The 21,484-nt window shown below is 48.5% G+C and overlaps 1 long non-coding RNA gene across 1 annotated transcript in view; it reads left to right on the forward strand.

The window, feature by feature from the left end:
* The window catches only part of LOC126522959 (uncharacterized), a 42,770-nt gene extending 21,644 nt beyond the window's left edge, over window positions 1-21,126 (forward strand). Inside the window, exons 4-5 of the long non-coding RNA XR_011894927.1 lie at window positions 15,273-15,353; window positions 20,947-21,126. This is a non-coding gene — a long non-coding RNA (uncharacterized lncRNA). The remainder of the gene's footprint in view (window positions 1-15,272; window positions 15,354-20,946) is intronic.
* The last annotated feature ends 358 nt before the right edge of the window (window positions 21,127-21,484 follow it).

Below are 21,484 nucleotides of genomic sequence, written 5' to 3' on the forward strand. Positions count from 1 at the left end.
ACCTTCAGCATTGAGTACACGCCCAGATATGTATACTACTATGGCGGGGAGACGCCCTGTTACCCCAACAAGGCAACAACGCAGGTATGTGGAGTATGCTACCGCAGCGGCCACCACTCTGATGTGTGCCCCACCCGTAACATAATTGTCTGCAACACGTGCGGCACCCGATACCCAACGGACGGGCACGAATGCACCCTGAAATGCGGGACCTGTGGGGAAGCCCACGCTACTGGCGCCAAGGAATGCAAACGTCGACTCAAGCCTATAGCCAAGAAAGCCAAGGTTCCTGCACAACTAAGACCAAGTCGCAAAGGCGAAGCACCCTGGCACAATTAAGGACGTTCCTAAGACAATGTGCCGCAAATGGCTAGCCGGCTGGACACAAAACTGGTCTTTTCAGCGTCAGAAAAGCTCGCAAGAATATGTCGATTAACGGGCCCGTACCGTAAGCCAGCTGTTGGATGCTCTACGAATCATCGTAAAGCAGCAGTGAGTTGCGTAGAAGCTGTCGTTTATGAGCTCTCGCTGTCCTGTGGGGAAAACTACATCGGACTTGCAGGAAGGTGTCTTAATGACCGGTGAACGGAACGTAGCCTAAACGTGAAAAATAAGCAATACGCTCATCTGTCAACTCACTGTCAGGAATGCGGTTTTGCGCCAATGTATGGATCCTGCCGGGCTCTTGCGTAGCACAAAGATAAAGATGTGAGAGAGATTATTGAGGCTCAGGGCTATCTATCGGAATAGTGACACGTGTGTTAGTGCCCTTCGGTCGACTTGTTACATAAGAAGTCTGCTTTTTTGCATGGTAAGATTTGGATGAGGTGGAGCCACTGTGCATGGGTTAATGCGTGCGTGTTTGCATAAAATCAAGTTGTTGAAGTTAGCGCATTGCGGTGTCGGCTCCATTCCGTCCTTGTTCCCTGGTACTAAATATGCTTTCCAAGTCAGTTTGCCAACACGCCTAACAAACGGCAATTCAAAATACCCTCGTGTCGCAACACTGGTATCGAAAGCTATAAATGCCACTGCCCTTTGTTTCTGAGGCCGCAGAGAAACTAATCACCAAATAATCGTGGTTACGCCACAGAAAAGGGGCAACTCCCTTACAGTCGTTCTAAACGCGTACAGTAACCCAAAACACAAACACGAAGACTTTACTACCCCCCTAACCCTCGCTAAAATTATTGTGGGCACCAAAGACCAACTAGTGGTCGTCGGAGATTTCAATGCTCCCCACACCATGTGGGGCTATCATAGGGACTCACATAAAGAAGACAACCTCCTCAACTTAGCGGCAAAGCTAAGACTACAACTAGTTACCCTACCGACACCACCCACACGCTTAGGCAGCAGTACAAGTAGAGACACATTTCCAGATTTCACCCTCACTTATAACATTAAACGAGTAACTTGTGCCAACGTAGAAGAGAACTTGGGAAGCGATCATTATATCTTTGGTGTGCCCATTTCATCTCCCAAACTCCGTAGAGTAGTGGGTGACACCATCCTAACGGACTGGGTTGCCTTCCGCTCCCAGGCCCGACCTGACCGCATTCCGAGTAATGTTGAGGAATGAACTCAACACATAAATGAGGCCCACAAGCAAAATTCAAGAAAGCTCGTGCGCACGGTGGAAACACCAGCGGTAGACCACCACCTACTCCATTTGTGGGAGAGCCGCGAAAGCTTGTCCAGACGGTGGAAAAAACAGTGCCTCAACCGCACCTTGTTACTCAGCATAATGGCCCTAGCAGAGGAAACCAATGCTTATGCAGCCCAGCTAGATACCGAAAGATGGGTGCAATTCTGTAGCCCTTTGCAAGACACTTTAGGCACAGTACAAAATGCGGTAATCCTGCGTAACATTCTGTAACTCGACAAATCCAAAACTGCTACGAGTAGAACACTGCACAGAATAGCAGGCAAGTTCCCGGGTACAGACGAAGAGCAGATAAAAAGCTTAGCCGCGCGCTATATAGGCGACCAATCTCGGCCGCCTTGTAACACCCATTATAATGGGGCACCAAACCCAGAACTGGATGCTCCACTCACCAAAGCAGAAGTTCTTGCCGCCGCATAAGCAGCGAAAAGAAACACGGCACCGGAGCCAGATAAAAATTGCAAACGCAATAATTAGGAACCTCAGTGACGATATCTTGGACTATATTACTGAATACCTGAATCAAGACTGCTGGGAACGAGGTCATGAATTGGAAGCTCTAGAGTAGAAGAAAGTCAATATCATAACTATACTTAAACCAGGAAAAACCCCAGAAAACGAGGCCCTGCGTCCCATCTCGTTCACCCCTGGCATGGGAAAACTGCATGAGTCATACAGAACCACCTTCAAAATTACATCGATTTCAATCACCTTTTTCCACCTACCATGCTAGGCTTTAGGGCAGGGCTGTCCACAGAGGACGCCTTTCATCTCCTGAAAGAGGACGTCGCATGCCGCATGCCTAAGAGTAGCGAACACCTAATTATTGCCGTCGAACTGAAGGGGGCTTTCGATAACATCTCACATGAGGCTATAACTCAACAAACTCAATGTCATAGGATGCCGTGAACGAATATTTGCATATGTCAAGTCCGTCCTCACTAACCACACATCCACAATAGGCATTGGACAGGCCCGGTCAGATCCTATAGACATGCCTAACAAAGGAATCCGTCAAGGAGCAATAATATCACCACTCCTATTTAACATAGCTATGCGCATACTCGCTCATGTCTTAGAGGAAGCCCCGCAATTAGCCTACCCCTTGCACGCGGACGATATAACGCTTCAGGATACATACGGCTCTCTAGCGCAGAATGAGCAAACACATCAGGTGGTGCCCGACATAGTCTCCAGTTTCGCTAGCAATAGCGGACTTAGCTGCGCCCCGGAAAAATAAAACGTTGTGCGGGTTAACAATCCTGGCTATAAAACGCGTGTCCCCGTGTCCCCGAGGCCTCGAGGGTCCCCATAAATGTTATCGCAATAGAAGAAAAAACAGACATTTCATTTCATTTCATTACCTTAAAAGCCCCAATAAACTGAGCATTACATAGGGGGGGGGGGGGGGGGGCAAGAATAAAAATACGTAGTCACAATAACAGGAACTTTTTTACATTTTCAACGAACTTTGATGGGCACATAATGACAGCAACGTCGTTAGGAAGGCCGCTCTATTCTACAGTTGTGCGAGGAAAAAAAGAACTTGAAACGTGACGAGATGACAGATGCTATTGACAGCGTGAATTCTTGGATATCTCAGGCCAACTTTACCTTCGGCCTCTTCTTTAGCGCTTGTGTTATTCTTGCCTACACGTGTTTATTTTTTGGCGCTCTTATATTTGAATCTAGGAGGTCAAGATAATCATACTGTTACACACGAGGTGTTTAACGCAGAACCAGATGAATCTGGTTGATAGGCGCGGTTGTTGAAGAGCGGTCTCGCGGCAGCTTGGCCAACGTCGTTCTTTTCTTTCTTCTGGTTGTCTCCGCGGCAGGCGTGGTTCATGACAGCTTGTGACATTTCCCCGCTGGCAGACGAAGCCCGCCGGGCGAGTCAGTCATCTCGTGGGTTGTAACGCCTCAGACGCGCGACGTGCGTCACTTCAGCCTTCAGCGTCGTCCACTGCTCGTGAGACGCTCCATGCGGTAGTTTACTTCGCTGAGGCGCTCCAGAATAACGTAAGGGCCGACGTAGTGGGCGAAAAACTTCTGGCACAAGCCACGCTTCCGCAACGGCGTCCAGAGCCACACAAAGTCACCAGGATCGAAGGAAACGTGGCGGTGACGCCCGTCATAGCGGATCTTGGACCGGTCCTGCGATGCTATGGTGCGTAGCCTAGCGAGGCGTCGCGCTTCTTCTGCTCGACATAGGATCTCATCAATTGATTCGTTGTCATGAGCGAAGTAGGGAAATATGGTGTCGAGGGTGTAGCGTGGCGGACGAGCATACAGAACGAAAAATGGTGAGTAACCAGTGGTCTCGTGTCTCGCGGTATTGAAGGCATAGGTAATGAAAGGCAAGACGCTGTCCCAATTCTTGTGTGCTGAATCGACGTACATGGACAGCATGTTGGCAAGCGTTCTGTTTGCGCGCTCGACCAGACCATTAGTTTGTGGATGGTAGGGCGTAGAATGGCGGAAGCTACATGAACACAGACGAAGGGTTTCTTCAACCACGTCCGCGGTAAACTGTCGCCCACGATCGCTGATTACTATGCGAGGAGGTCCATGTCGGAGTATAACGTTAGCCAGCAAGAAGATAGAAACTTCTATAGCTGTGGCCGATGGCAATGCGGCGGTCTCACAATAGCGGGTAAGGTGATCTACGCAAACGATAACCCAACGATTACCCTTGGAGGATCGCGGGAAAGGGCCCAGAATATCTATACCAACTTGCTCAAAGGAGACGCTAGAAGGGGGAACTGGTTGAAGCAGGCCATGTGGCGCTTGTGGCGGACGCTTGTAGCGCTGGCATTGAGAGCAGCTGGCGACGTACCGTTCGATATCTTTCCGCATCTTAGACCAGTAAAAACGTTCTTGAGCCCGGTAAAGTGTACGCGTGGAACCAAGATGACCGAAGTTGGGTCATCGCGCATGGCGTGTAATACTTGGTGGCGAAGGTTCTTGGGGACAACTAAAAGGTAGCGTGCATCGGTGGTCGAGTAGCTCTTCTTATACAGCGCGCCACCATCACGTAGGCGAAAGCGACTGCCTGCAGGTGACTCCTGTGCTGCCGCGAAGAGCGGTTGTAAGCTCTCGTCCTTGTGCTGCTCGAATATGACGGTACCCATATCCGGAAATTCCGGGGACACAAAAGCGATGTATTCATCAAAATTGTCCGCATCACATTCAGTTGTTTGAAGTGGCATCCGAGAGAGACAATCAGCGTCAGAATGTCGCCGGCCACTTTTGTAGCAAATAACGAAATCGTATTCCTGTAGACGGAGGGCCCAGCGCGCTAGTCGTCCTGAGGGATCCCGCAGATTCACAAGCCAGCATAGCGAATGATGATCTGTTATCACAGTGAAGGGGTGCCCATAGAGATACGAACGAAACCGTTGCACGGCGAAGATGACCGCCAGACACTCTTGTTCGGTGACTGTGTAGTTGCGCTCGGAGCGGCTCAAGGACCGGCTAGCGTAAGAGATCACGTGCTCACTGTCGTCAACACGCTGAACTAGCACAGCACCGATGCCTACGCCGCTGGCATCGGTGTGAATCTCAGTTGGTGATGAAGGATCAAAGTGCCGAAGAATTGGTTGGGATGTCAACAGGAACTTGAGCTGGCGAAACGATGAGTCGCAATCTGCAGTCCACTCAAAGGGAACGCCTTTTTGGAGAAGGCGTGTAAGGGGATGAGCCATGTCAGCAAACCGGGGAATGAATCGGCAAAAATAGGAGCACAAGCCCAAGAAACTTCTTAACTGCTTGAGAGAGTTGGGTACTCTAAATGCTTCTACGGCCGCAGTCTTTTGTGGATCTGGTCGGATGCCTTCTTTAGCGACGAGATGGCCTAGCACAAGAGTTTGTCGTTCCCCAAAACGGCATTCTTTTAATTGAGCACAAGGCCCGCTTTCTCCAAGCAGTTCAAGACCAAATCCAAACGTTTGTTGTGCTCACTACACGTTCGCCCGAAGGTCACAACGTCGTCAAAGTCGCACATGCAAACTTCCCATTTTAAGCCGCGTAATATCGTGTCCATGAACCTTTCGAACGTTGAAGGTGCGTTACACAGCCCGAAAGGCATCACGTTAAACTCGACTAGTCCGTCGGGTGCTACAAATGCTGTCTTTTCTCTGTCGTCCTTGTGTATAAGAATTTGCCAGTAACCTGACCGTAAATCGATTGAGGAAAAGTAAGATGCCGCAAAGAGACAGTCGATGGCGTCGTCAATTCGTGGTAGCGGATATACATCTTTCTTAGTGACGGCGTTTAGGCGACGGTAATCAACACAGAACCACCACGTACCGTCTTTCTTCTTCACCAATATCACGGGTGCTGCCCAAGGACTAGATGATTCTCGAATGACGCCTTTGCATAGCATTTCTTGGACCTGATCACTGATTATCTTGCGTTCTGACGGAGATACACGATAGGGTTTTTGTCGGATTGGCTGGGCGGCTCCTGTGTTGATGCAGTGACGAGTTCTGGACGCAGGAATTGATGGCGGGCCATCGTGCTGCGCAAAGTCGAATACCGAGGTATGTTTCGTAAGCAGGGCCATCAAAACTCGACGCTCGTGATCGCTGAGTGACTTGTCAATCATGGAAAGTATCTTCGAGCTCCCGGGGCTCGAGACACTGGTTGCTCCTCCATCGGGGAGCTCTGTAAGTACTGCCACCGATACGGGCGAGTCTTCCTGAAACGTGGCAATCTTTAGGCCTTGAGGTAGCACTACCGCTTCAGTGGAACAGTTTAGCGCCCACAGCCCCGCGCATCCATTGGTCACTGAGACTATGCAGTGTGGAACTAACACGTTTTTCTTGAGGCAGTTCCGATGTACAGGTTCCACTGCAGCGTCGAACGAGATAGGATCCGGAGATGAACAGGCGACGGCAACACGCATCGCGGATAAGGCGGGCACAACTGTATCCTCAGACACGCACAGCACACTCTCCGGGCAAGCTTCACCTTCAAAGAGCACAGGTCAAACACTGGTGTCGACACTGAGTTCTGCCGTCCGGCAGTCAACATTCGCACCACACAATTGCAAAAAGTCAATCCCCAGAATCACGTCATGCGAGGAGCGAGGAAGAACAGTAAACTCTGCATTAAAAACTTTCCCACCCAATGACACATCCACGTTACACACACCAACCGGGTAGAATGATTCACCACTGACTTCACGGAAACTTGTGCACTGGTCCCAACGAAACATAACCTTGCGTCCCAGAAGGCCTTTAAACCCCACACTCATGACCGAGACAGTTGCTCCCGTGTCGACTAAAGCCATTGTAGAGACCCCATCAATCAGTACATGAACCTTATTCTTTAGCATGAACATAGTTGGAGGCAGTTGAGTCGACAGCACACATTTTCCAGCGACCTCACCTCCATCGGCCGCGCTGGCTAGTTTCCCGGCGGGGGCGACACGAAACGGCGCCGAGGTGTTGGCGACGTGAATCGCGGCCGAGGGGATGGTGATCGGGAGGCTCGGAAGGCTGGTGGTGGCGCCAGAGTACGGTCGGAGGCAGGGGAGCGGTAGCGGTTCCGGGTTCTTTCTTCTCCAAGGTAGGTCTCCTGGGCGCTGCATCGGTCCTCTCGAAAGTGGCTTCCTGAAGTGGAGTCTCCTGGCCACTGAGTGCGCAGTGTACGACCGCTAGACCGCATAGTCGGCGCTGACGATCCGTAGTTCGATGCTCGGCGTCGGCAACAGTACCTAGCTATATGGCCGGGCATGCCGCAGCAGTAACACACTGGCGAAGGGCGAACTTCAGAATGCGGATTGAAGTATTCTGCCGAAGACATCGGTTGAGGGTAACGAGGCTCTTCCCCTTGAAAGTCGTAGGTAGCGGTGAGTCTTCGTGGACGAAAGTTGCGTGGGCGTGGATCAAAACGTTGAGGGGGCGAATCATTGCGTGGTGGTTCGGTCGTAATGTAATGCGGTTCGTCTCTGGAGCCGTTAATATCCGCGACGTTCACCGAGTGGTTCCAAGTAGCCGAAGGGGGTTCCCAAGGAGTGTCTCGGAAAACGGAGGAGCTGCAACGTGGCGCCGCATAACGTACCTATTCGTCATGTCGCTGGAGCTCCTCGCGGACTATCTGGCGGATGGCGGACGAAAGGTCTGGGAGCGGAGGACTCGTGTCAACACTTGCTACAGTTGCTACATTGGCCAGCCGTCCAAACTTTGGTGTAATTCGGCGAGTCTTCAGCGCCTCGAACGTACGGCAGTGCCGTATCAGTTCTGATACAGTGTGCAAGTTCTCTTTACCAATGAGGAAGTTGTACACGTCTTCCGCTATTCCTTTTACCACGTGTCCCACTTTATCTTCCTCTGTCATGTGAGGGTTCACGGTTTGGCACAGCTTCAAAATTTCTTCGATATAGGTAGTGCAAGTCTCGCCGGGTACCTGAGCTCTCTGGGCTAATGTAAGTTCCGCACGTTTCCTCTTTGCGTCCGAGTCACCCAAACACTTTTTGATCTCCTCAACGAAGCGTGTCCATGTAGTTAGCATGTTCGCGTGGTTGTCATACCATACTAGCGACGTGCCGGCCAAGAAGAAAACAACGTTCCTAAGCTGACTGGCAGCATTCCAGTTATTGTATTGGCTTACCCTTTCGTAATGGGTTAGCCACTCATCCACATCTTCCTCTGCCTTCGCCGAGAACGTGCGTGGCTCTCGGTAGTGCTGGATAGGGACTGGGCTTGCCGAGGCACTGCTGGTGAGGGTATTTTGCTCTGTAGCCATGATTGAGCATGACGGCGAAAGTCCGGCGAGGCGACGGCTTCGGCGTAGCTCTAGTGCTGGTGGTTCCGTTGTAGGTCGTGGGAGTTACCCCGCACAGCTCCACCAAATGTTACACACGAGGTGTTTAGCGCAGAACCAGATGAATCTGGTTGATAGGCGCGGTTGTTGAAGAGCGGTCTCGCGGCAGCTTGGCCAACGTCGTTCTCTTCTTTCTTCTGGTTGTCTCCGCGGCAGGCGTGGTTCATGACAGCTTGTGACAATATTAAGGCATCATTAAATCTACGCACGTCTAAGGCGTACTTGCGCCGTCGTCGTACTGTCGCCCTATCGCCGACACATGCTCTGCTCACGCTCGGGGCGCTGGAAACTCTCCAGACACGTGGAGTGCCTTTGGCTGCAAAAAACTACACACTGCATGAAGTAGACGCATCTTCGAGAGGTGCTTAAAACCCTGGGAGGCAGAGCCAGGCCAATGCTTTGCTTTCGGTGGCTTGTAAGAACATTGTGTGCTGCGTGAACACGTTATGTGAACACTGCATTCACAACGCTCAGCACATGTTAATGAGCGCTGGGTGCTGTATGTTCCTGCGGAGATGCTATATATCAGCAATGGTCTGAACAGAATGGACAGCAATACACCCATCACACGGACAAACTAATGTGCACTTGGAGCAAGTGAACTTCAGAGCACTGAGTGTCATTTTAGCGGCGTACTGCTTCACGAAAAGGAAAAGTGTTCTTTTAAATTGGTGGCAATAACGATCGGGAGTAAGAAGACGAAGCAGATATTTTTTAACTTAATATGGCAAATACAGATTCTCGTTTTTAGCAACATCCTTTCAAATTGATTTAAGTGCAAGTGAAGTAATTACTTGCAATCTCAATAACAAGATTAATCTTCACGATCAAAGGCAAGACAACAAGACTTGACCAGTACCAGTCCAAACAGAAGGTGTTTTCGAATTCTCGCCAACATCGGACACAGTCTACGTAGACAGCTAAAGGAGAAATCCCAGAGAGCTGCCAGGCCATGTAATGGAACGCGTTTCGAGCCGTCTGGAAGGCACTTCTGCGACGTCATCGCAGCTCATAGCGACAAAAAGAAGATTGAAGAAAGTACGCATTATATCTGCATTTGAAGTCCTTGCGCCTTCGAACCTATGAAAAACACGACGTGAGCTCCATTCGGACCACAGGAAAGCGTGTCTACTTTTTCTTGCGCGCAGACGACCTTCTCGTCGAGTCTCCAAGCGTCCTGCTGAGCCGCCATCTTGTTTGGACATGAAATTAGCCTGATTAGTTTTTGACCTCGATGCTGCCTTCGCGAAGCTGTCTACTTTGACTTCTTCGGGAGAACTGGAACGAGACCTAAGATGGTCGCTGTCTGCTTACCAGTCTACTTTGTCGTCTACGACGAGTATTGGAACACGGCCAGTCCAAATGGCGCGTACCAGCAAACATCTGCTCGTCTATTTCGGCGTGGCAGAGAGCGAGAGTAGTTTCTCGCTTTCTCGTTTTTTCTTTTTTTGCACTGTGGCACATTTTCTTGCCTTGCAACATTAGCGTTTAAAAAATGTTTTTAAATATTACCCCCGAATCTGCTTTCAGTATTATTTATGTTTTACTCATTGCTAAGGAGGCTACACACTTCGCTCCCGCGAAGTGTATTTCCCGAACACACTCGCCGACGAGTGCGCCATGCAGTAAATGTCACTGTGCGTTCACGTGTTGCAACCTACGAATGCCACTAGCAGCTAAGCGCATTCGCTCAGAGTACACTTAAGTTTGCCCCTGTGACGAGAACGATAACGTGCACCTAAGGGTGTCTAATATTTCACTGAGTGCTGACAAACACAGGTTTTCCCGTCGTTCTCACCTCGTGAACAATCAAGGGACGACGCCTGCAACGCTACTGGCGGCGCTCTTCAGCGTTGCTACAGGCATAGTAGCTGCCATGGTACCGTACCTCTTGCCGAGCAGCAGCTGCGGTGCATGCTGCGCTGCTCCAGGATGTGGAGCCCGCGTATAGTTTGAACACCGTCAAAGAAGTTTGAGCATATGCGGAAAACTACCATGTTTTAGCGGCGTTTAGCTATTTTTGGGACCGAACCACAATTTTTCAGCGAATCTGTTAAGGTATAGTTCCCCCAAGATCGTGTTCATGTCTAAACTCAAAACTATCTTCATCAGGATTGGCTCCAGCGTCGTCTTCTCCCACAGCTGGCTTGTTGGCGCCCCTCGGCGCCATCGCACGAATGCGCTCCTGCCACTGCTCCCGCGTTCGTCATCGTCATTATTTCTTTAATTAATTAAAAACCCAAAGATGTAAGCAATTTTAAATTGAATTATAGTGAAGCTGTTAAGGGCTAGTTTCCTAAAGATCGTGTCCGTGTTTAAACACAAAACTATCATCATCGCGATTGGCTCCAGCATCGTCTTCCACAGCTGCCTCGTTGGCACCCCTCAGCGCCATAGCACGAACGCAGTCCGGCCACTGCTCCCGCGTTCGTCATCGTCAATAATTGTTTATTAATTAATTGGGAACCCAAAAGAAGTCAGCAATTTCACGGGGAATCACAGCGAAGCTGTTAAGGGCTAGATCCTCAAGAATCGTGTCCGTGTTTAAACACAAACTATCATCATCAGGATTGGCTCCAGCGTCGTCTTCTTCCACACCTGGCTCATTGGTGCCCCTCAGCGCCATAGACCGAACGCGCTCCTGCCACTGCTCCCGCGTTCGACATCGTCATTAATTACTCAATTAATTAAGAAACCCAAAAGACGTAAACAATTTTAGAGTGAATTACAGCGAAGCCCTTAAGGGTTAGTTCCCTGAGGATCGTGTCCGTGTTTAAACACAAAACCATCATCATCACGGTTGGCTCCATCATCGTCTTCCACAGCTGGCTCGTTGGCGCCTCTCGGCACCATGGCGCGAACGCACTCCGGCCACTGTTCCCGCGTTTGTCATCATCATTAATTATTAATTAATTAATTAGTAACCCAAGAGATGTAAGCAATCTTACAGCGAATTACAACGAAGCTGGTACAGGCTACTTCCCCAGGATCGTGTCCGGGTTTCAACACAAAACTATCATCAGGATTGGCTCCAGCGTCGTCTTCTTCCACAGCTGGCTAGTTGGCGCCACTCGGCGCCATGGCGCGAACGCGCTCCTGCCACTGCTCCCACGTTCTTCATCGTCATTACTTCATTAATTAAGAAACCTAAAAGAGGTAAACAGTTTTACAGCGAATTACTGCGCAGCTGTTAAAGGCTAGTTCCCTAAGGATCGTGTCCGTGCTTAAACAAAAAAAACCATCATCACGAATGACTCCTGCGTCGTCCTCTTCCACAGCTGACTTGTTGGCAACCCTCGGTGCCATGGCGCGAACGCGGTCCTGCCACTGCTCCCGCTTTAATCATCGTCATCAATTAATTAAATACCCAAAAGACGTAAACAATTTTATAGTCAATTACAGCGAAGCTGTTAAGGGCTATTTCCCCTAGGATCGTGCCAGTGTTTCAACAGACATCTTCATCACGATTGGCTCCAGCATCTTCTTCCACAGCTGGCTCGTTGGCGCCCCGCGGTGACATCTTGCCACTGCTCCCACGTTCGTCATCGCCATTAATTAAATAAATAGAATAAAAACTGGAACAGCGCGACTCAGGATAAGTGAGTAAAGACCATATGACAGAGCGCTGACTAGTAACCAAATGCTTTATTTGAAGAAGCAGCATATAAAGACATCATTGAATGTGACATAAAGAACATAAAAAGAAGGATGCGAAGGATGGATAGGCGTCATCCAAGAAGATAATCCAGTTCTTTTGTTGAGGCTGTGAGGAACACAGAACTGATGCACGCGTTATCCACTTTTGAATATTCAAAATGCCTCAAAGATTTCCCGCACACGGTTTTCGCTATATCTGCCAATTATGTCGCACTTAATAATCGGGGTACAACCACACGTGTTACAGTGGGCACCCAAATGACCGTACCGGTTTTCTTTTACTGAAGCGGCATGCTCGCGCAGGCGATCATTAATGTAGCTCCACGTTTGCCCGATGTAACAACATTATCAATTAATTAATTAATAAACCCAAACGACGTAAGCAATTTTACAGCGAATTACAGCGAAGGTGTTAGGGGCTAGTTCACCCAGGGTCGGGTCCGTGTTTAAACGCAACACGATCGCCACGTTTAGCTCCAACGTCGTCGTCTTCCGCAGCTGGCTCGTTGGCACGTCGCCATCGCGCGAACACGTTCCTGCCACTGCTCCCGCGTTCTCATCGTCATTAATTTATTGATTAGGCAACCCGAAAGACGTAAACAGTTTTACAGCGAATTACAACGAAGCTGTTAAGGGCTAGTTCACCCAGGGTCGTTTCCCTGTTCAAACAAAAAACTATCATCATCACGCTTGGCTCCAGCGTCGTCGTCTTCCGCAGATGGCTCGTTGGCACCCCTCAACGTCATCACACGAACGCCCTCCTGCCCCGGCTCCCGCGTTCGTCAGCGCAATTAACTTATTAGTATACGTAACTAAATTTTAATAATTTTTTAATTAGGAAACCTAAAAGACATAAACAATTGTACAGCGAGTTACAGCGAAGCTGTTCAGGGCTAGTTCCTTCAGGATCGTGTCCGTTTGCAGACATAAAAAATGGCTGTGGCTTAGCTAAGGTTAAGCCCAGGATGCGAAGCATACTAGCCTTAATATAGTGATAGTGATATGCCGGGCTGACCTGCGGTGGAGGGGACACAGGCGTTAAGCACTTCTCATATGTGGGCCAATCCAGAAGATAGTTCAGTGCCTGGCCGACCCGCAGTTGAGGTGCAGTTCAACATTAAGGGGTCCATATACACGGCTTCGCTGATCACGGCTCCACAGACTTGAAATGCACTGAGCTTTTATTGCGACAGCACCAGGCTTCTTCTTCTTCTTCGTGATTTGGGAGAGGGAAAATACGCTCAGTTCTGCAGCCCATATGGGAGCACGGCGCAGCGTAATGGGGAATGGGGGCGGGGAAAGAAAGATGAGAGGCTAGAGGGGGAAAGGGAGATTTGGTTTCAGGCAGCAGACGAAGTGAAGGCCAGGTGAAGGAGGAGGGGTGTTCTACGGTTGCTCGCGCGCCGCTCCATAGAGTGAAGACAACCGCGACGCCTACTACGGCGTTGGCCACGCAAATAGCGCACGCCGTAGTAAATGTCTGCCTAAACGGCGTTGCCGGCACTCGTGTGTCTTGAACGCGATCTTCGACGTGGCCAAAGTGCGCACCCACACGGGCCTCTTCTTCAAAGCGATCTGCAGTGTTTGCAGAGTGTGCGTGGTGCCGGTAGCTTCGTATGCGTTGTGCTTTCGACATTTTGTTCGCATTGAAGCGAGAGATGCACGGAGGTCAATTCGTTTGCTGCTGCCGCATTTCCTCACTCCAGCATTTTGACAGCGAGTTTCCGCGCTCATCGAGCGGGATGTGTTCATGTTCGCCTGTGCGCCAATCACATCGCGCTGGTAAATTTAGTTAAAACGCGTTGGCGGACTAGTTGCTTCGAATATATGATAGAATGTTTAGGCGCGACTGAGCAAGGACGTAGAAAGGAGCAGACACGCAAAGATAGCGCTGTCTCTGTGCGTCTATATCTTTCTACATGCTCGTTGAGTCAAGCTAACACATTTTTTAATTTATAATATTTTATTAGGCGAATGTGTACAAGTTTATACAGCCGATAAAAGGAATATTCTTACTTCCGACAGCTATCTCCTAATTTGCTATCACAATCGCTGCTTCGCCTGTTGTGCGGGAATGGGAATATTTTTTCTTGTATAACCATTTCCAAGGCCAGATCCAAAGGATACTGCTATCTAACACAACTGTAAAAACTGCACAATGGTACCGTCACACTGTGCTATGTTGCTGAAGGCGCCTCACAATGGCACGGCAGCAATGGGCACGTTCTCGTTTTGTTACCTCGGGACAGCTTGTGCTTCGACACGCTGTCGTTTGAAATGCGGCACCCAGCAACGTCTACTACCAGAGGTGGCCGCAGACGCGGCATGGTTTCTGAACTGGTCCTCGAGGAAGTGGCACTTTAGGTGCGGGGCGGCTTAAGTACATAGCGCAACCTAGGGACGAAATACCTACCTTTAAAAGAGTGCTATGTGACTACTTGGGTGGCAAGGGAGGTTGCTTTGTAATTTTATTTGCTCTTTAGAATAAATCGGCTGCAAGGTACGTGAGCCAAGTGGTATTCATGATGGCACATTTAGAACTAATTGTCTGCTAAGAATATGTCACTATTCAAGCTCTCAATTTGCTATTTTTGTTCATCCCGTGGCCTAGTAGGCTAGAATCTTCCCTGCTGAAATTGTTGAAAAATTGCTCACCAGTTGCTAAGGCGTATCGGACGTAGTGTACTGCCGCACATAGTTTCCAGCAACTACACCAGGGGTAAATGCAGTTTTGTATCTACCGCAAGCTAAAGCTTAAAAGGTACATTATGAATAAATTATATATATAATTTACTTTGTCTTATTTACTTCTGCACAGCTAATAAGCTATTTACGAAGTAGAATGCAATGCCAATATACCTGCAATGGATTAAATATGAGGTTCCAGAGGTGTTGTAGAGATATTGACGTTGCCCAAGGGCAGCTAGCTATGGTGTTTTGGCTATTAAAAGAAGCTAAATTGTCATTTTTTTGAGCATGGTACTCTTCTTTAGTGATCAAAATGTATATTATAACAATATAGCAGCTTTTAGAATCGTGGTGGCAAAAGACATCAACGTTCTTTACAAGCATGTGTTTTAAATTTTTGTCGACATTCCTACTTTCTTTTCTGTTACAGGAGAAAAAAATGTAATACTGACTCTCATTCATTACGACCCAAAAGGAAAATGTGGGGTATTTACTTACTTGGACTATTTTGGTAAGTGGGCAGCGGGCTAGCAGATGCAGTAGCCATGCACGCAACAGCGGCAGTGATCTTTAGCGTGATAGCGTTAAGCGTCCCCTGTCGCAAAAAACCCGGTACCGGCGTCCATCGCCGAGCGTCTTGTGAGTCAAAAATGATTCCCAACCATGCATGACCAATCACGCAGTCCCTCCCTGTAGGGAAGAGGCGTTAGTGAACTAATTGAATTTCTCAAAGAAATATGCGCCAGAAAAACCGCAAACTACGACTAACACGCAACCTACAGACATGATAGCGTCGGATTGTAAATCGCATATCCGAGAAAAATCTAATTCTGTTATGCGGGTACTCAAACACAAGCCCGTCTTCCAGGGTTCCTACCATTCATAGAGCGGCGCACCCGGATCATTGCAACATCATCCAGATGGCGCTCGCCTCCGCGCATCCGCAGCCTACGCAAAAGGCCGCGTTTCTACCAGAAAGCTCGCCTTAATGGATAGCGTTCGCCGCCAGCGTTTCTCGGTAAACATTACGGTTACATAAGCTGCAGTTGCCGGGAAGCGTGAGAAGCAGTCAGGGATCTTTGAATGCTATCGCGTTCCACCCTTAACGGTGAAGCTTACGCGTCCTCCAAATTTTTAGCCATTAAGAGGACAGAAGAAATCACATTGCTTTTTGTCGGAAGCAATATGATGGCGTTCGGGACCATGTAGCTAAAAATGAATTTAAAAGATTACAAACATTTCGATTTGGAGAAAAAAGTCGGATGTATGTGTCCCACAGTCCACATATGCCATTTTATATCAATCAGAGCACGCCATGTCTTTGTTAACCGCTTCTACTTCATCGTGGCTACTTGTAAAATGATTGGAAGCAGCCTGCGTGCAATACTAGAATGTACAAGAAGTATGTGCATGCTTTGCACGCTTGCGATGTGTTTCCATAGCACATTTATACCAGCACCCTTTCGTACGGCGCCCCGTTATGACAACAATTCTGAGAAAAGAGATATCGAATAAAAACCGTAAAAAGGGCATTTCACATGCCAAACGAAATAAACTGTGCATAAGGCGAATCTGGATGCCTGACCTCACTAAAGTGGTAAAAGCACACAGCTGTCGAAGGCAACTGTTAAGTTATTACCCTGCAGTGAAATTGCCATGAAAGGGCGCAACAATTTGTCCCGCTGTCGAAGTTAATCTAGAGCGGGTGCTAGACCTCTAAACCTCTATAACTAGGTTTATTACCTTGGCATTACATGAAGTTTACCATGTACACATGTTACATACAAAACGATTCCATACAATTGGCCGGCGGCCTGCCAGACTGGCTAACTCTCCCGCGGGGACGTGGCGCCGTGGGCTGCTGTCTCCTTGCTCCCCGAAACGATTCAGACCCCATCCTTCGATTGCTTTCACGTGATCCAGGACACCCTCCGGATTGTTGGGAGACACAGGCTTCTCCACGAATTGTCTACTTCGACCAATCAGGCATGCTGACAAGATTCTATAGCGGTCAGGGTTTAAGCGATCAGGCATGGTCACGAAAACACCACGCACACAATAAAATTAGCCATGACAAATGATTCACCCCTCGCCTAGCTCCCCCTCCTCTCCTCCTCCTGATGGGCACTGTTGCCGAGCGTGAAACGACCATGCGACAAGTACGCAGAGAGACTGGGAGGCTCTATTGCTGCCGGGTAATATAGCACATGTCCGAGGTGCCGTTTTGCCCATTCCTGCGCAAGAGCTCCAGCCGCCCGGGCCACACGCTTTTGTGTAATGACGTTTCGGACCCACACCTCTACCCGGCTCCCATGCATCGAGGAAGAACCAACAGTCACAAAAAGAAAAGCGGAACGCGGCATACTTTCTTTGCGACACCTCCCCTCTATGAAAAACAATGTTCCTCTCGTTTTTACAAAGCACTTCGAACGTCTAAAGAAAAGAACCTTCATAAAATGAATATGTGAGGCGTTCATGTTACAAAAGAAAATGAAGTAGCGGTAAGGCAGAAAGTGGAAAAATAAAATGAAAATAAAATATAAGAAGCGCGATCAAAATCGAGCTATTGCGCAACACAAACAAATTGAACGAACGTTCAGTCGTAAGCTGCAACGCTTGTAAGTCCGCACTGTCTTGGAGATGTTCTCCGGTCGAAGTGAATTTCGGTCTCGTCCGAGTTGTTGGCTTGGCGCAATCGATCACGGCTTTCTGTTTCACGCACACGATCGCAAGAGGCAAGCCTCCGGTCAGCACGCGAACTGCACTTGCGCGCAGCACGACGAATATTACACATTACATTTTTCTTACGGCATTCCTCAACAGACTCTCTTCTGCGTCACCATCGGAGCACTGCCGGACATGACAGGGTTGTAACCGTTCAACATTCACGCTGCTGCATTTTTGCCGCGTTTGGTTTCCTGTATTGGGACGATGCTGGCGTCGGTGGGCTACTTTCTTGTCTTCGATTCCGCGTTGTGACCCTTGGCCTTTATCTACCTGGAGTATTCGTTCATTCTTCGAGGCCACAAATGGGGCGACAGTGGCCGGCTTTCAGGGTGGTAGCTGTTGATTCTGGTGAATCTTGCAGTCAGAGAAGAAGGGACGTACTTGCTAGCATCGGAGAACATCTTCAGCCAAAAATGACGGAGGCGCACTTTCCCCCATGTGCGCTTGACGTCGACATGGTCCGCCGTAGTGTCGACATGAAAGTGCCTTAAAACCTCCGACCTCAAGCACTCTTGGACAACGAGTGCCGTGTGTCCTTCATGAATGCCTATGGCTCTTCTGTGCAAAGCACCATGGACTTACCGAAAGCTCCGTGCCGTTCTTTTCAATTTTCGGACAGCGGTTACATTCGGCGGCTCTAAGTGGTGCATAACTTCTCTCATCCACGCGTCTTCCTTCTGATCTTCTCCACTGTTCACGTGATCCAGCCCGAGCAATGGTATGGGATTTTCTTCGCTTGGTGGTGCGGAATCACGAAGAAGGAGGCAAAGCCTGTCGAAGTTTCAGTGCTCGAAGCTAGAGCGCTGCCGTAACTTTGTGTCGGTCTCCTTTCCTCGCACAGACAATGCGAGGGGCTGACTTTGCGACAGGTTACACTATCGTCGGCCGGATGGGCTTCCTACACCCGGCTTTCCTCGTTTGCCGAGGGGGTAAAGCTGCTCCCCTCGAGTATCACGCTGCCCACTCGATGGGCGTCCGTCTTCTCCGAATCGCTGCCAGCAATGGGGAGCGATGCGGACGATGCGGTTGCACAGCTGGCATAGTAGTTGCCCGTCGTCGTCACCGGAACTTCTCGATTAGCCAATGCTCTTGAAGACGTACCCCTTCTAAAGCCTTTAAGTGGTCTGATAACGATGCTATGGAGTCCACGATCGGGTTAGGTCCCTGACGTGGTCGGTAGCTCCCCGCGGACAAAGACGCTCTGCCGCAGCGCAGGTGGCGAAAAATGTCGCAGATGGCAGGTGCCGAGACCTTTCGGCACCGCGGCTGCTGGCTGGCAGAGAAATGAGCGTCGATCGGTTGTGGTTGGAACTCATGCACAACCAAAGCTGCCCGATTAAAGCGTTTCAAGATACCGGCCGGCCCTAACTGTCCTGAAGGCAGGAAAGCCGCAAGGGCAGTAAGGGCAGTTGGAGTGGCGCCATGGATAGCTGTCTCCTTGCTCCCACGAAACGATTCAGACCCTTCCCTTAAATTCGCTTCCACAGCATACATGGGGCACGCGGACTGTCAGGAGACGCACGCTTCTCCACCGATCACCTACTGGGATCAATCAGGCAAGCCGTCATGATCCAATAGAGGTCACAGTTTAGGCGACCAAGCACGGTTGCGAAATCGCCACCAACACAACGAAATTAACCATCACAATTGAGACAATTGAGTCGTTCCCCCATGATTGAGAGTACAGCCAAGTATGAAACGACCGCACGACACGTACACAAAGGAAGTGTCAGGTTCGACTGCATCGACTGGATGAGAGCACATGCCCAAGGCAGCATCGCGGTTATTACCGCGCCGCTCGCTTTCGTGGTTCTACCTCTCGGACACTGATCTCTGTCCAGCTTTCCGACATCGAGGACGACCCAACAGTCACAAAAAGAAATAAGGGCCCGTGGTATACGCCTTTCGCGACACAAGACGTGATGTCAAAAACGAGATCTGCTGCAGATAGAAGGTTTGGAGAATTTTCATGTGGCTGATAATACATCGTAAGGAGAAACAGTTGATATAATTATTGGAAATTGTTGATAAAACGAAATGCTTGACTAGAAAATAGTGCATGTACGTTGGTGCTCCACAAGTCGACAGCGCTCATACTACCGCTGAAGAGCGGCCCTCCATCCCCCTCTCCCTGTATGTGCCTGATCTGGGGAAGAATTTCGGTTTTGCCAGAACCGAATTACATTTGCTAAATTAAACCGGCGACGTAAGAGTGAGTAAAACTGAACATAAAGGGCATCTCAAGGCAAGCGCTGTGATCTCTTGTCAAAGTTGATGCCAAGAATTGAAGGCGGAGCGGCAGTACTCTATGTTTTAGAATGAAACAATTCAATTGCTTCCAACTCTGCCCCACGTATTGTGTTTACTGTAATTGACTGCATGATGTCGCACTAGCGCAGAACTTAATAAAATGATTGCATAACGAAGAACATTGAATGAAGCCTATCATAAAGCGAACTCTTATCGCCCGAGCTACCACACAGAAAACTGTTCATTTGTTGAGCAGAAAAATGTAGCGGACGAAATTGTTAAGTGCTCACAACGACGATAAACACTTTTAACCTTCGGTCTTTCGTTCGTTTGTTTGTGAATGGTAGTTACCAGCAACACGCGAGCATTGGCGGAAATCCAAGCCATGGTGGCATCATTGGAACGGGACATTTTGCAAAAAACAAGAGAAATTTAATTATTGAAAAGTAGAGGGATTAGCAGGTGCATATGCACCCCCATAATACTGCAGGGAATGGCATGGATAGGAAGAAATGCCCTAGAAGTATGTTGACAGATGAATAGCAAAGCAAAATAATGAAGTGCGGAATGCAAACATTTGGGTAGATGTGACTACAGCGAGGGTTTGGTTAATGTGCTTGCCTTTATTATTTGCCATGTCGTCGACTAGTGATTGTTGAATGACTTGTCAGATATAACTGGCGGGTCACAGTTTAAATGACAAGCCTATTGAGTCAATATAGAAATAGAAGTTCCGGACTTCACGCTCTTTCAGTGGTCAAGAGCAGCGATCCCCAAATTCACTTCTATGTTCAGGACCGTTGACTGAGGTTCTTAATGTTTATCCGATATCCTGGTGTTTTAAATATGAATTCGCATTACTTAGATTCTGGAGCTCGTTAAGAATTCCAGGATAACCAATGTTCCACCATTGTACCTTAATACAGTAGTCATAGCACTCTGTCCTACTACTTTCAGTCTTGAGGTGTAAAACCGTTTTAGGTAAGGTAAAAATGAAGAAATATTAATCCAGTGTTCTTAATAGAACAATCAAGGAAAAGAAGAATATTAGACGCTGCCTTCTGAAGAAAGCTTCAGTAATTATTGTTTTTTACAAACTGAAAGTGCATTTCTTTCTCTTTGTACAGATAAAAGGCACTTTGAATTACATGTGAGAAAAAGCCAGCTAACAGACAAAAACGACGGGCGCCTTGAGTTTCACAAATGTTTCAGAAAGTTGAATGAAGCACGTGGCCGCAACAATGATCCTGTATACGACTATTGCTACATTCGGGGCAACAGAGGTAGATAGGCGAAGAGATAAGAAATGTGCGATTTCAATTACCTAAATAAAACGGCAACTGCCTAATTTGATGCAAACCGTGTTTATTCTGCGTATATTTTTTCTACCTCTAAAAAATAACTTTTTTGGTATCTACATTCCAAAGTGAAAGCTTGCGCCACAGAAAAGAAGTATGCCCGGTGTTTGTATATGAATTTATCACTGACAGTGTTTATTATTGTGATGTGAAAATACAATATACATAGGTTGTTAGCAAAGCTCAATGGATGCACTACCTTTATATACTGGATTGAAAATCGCAGGAAATAGCTTTCGGAACTAGTTACCCCGGTCATCTAGCCTGGAGTAGTAGTAATAAAGCTTATTTATTTTATTTGATGATT

This window comes from Dermacentor andersoni, chromosome 6, assembly GCF_023375885.2.
Source record: "Dermacentor andersoni chromosome 6, qqDerAnde1_hic_scaffold, whole genome shotgun sequence".
Lineage (NCBI taxonomy): Eukaryota > Metazoa > Arthropoda > Arachnida > Ixodida > Ixodidae > Dermacentor > Dermacentor andersoni.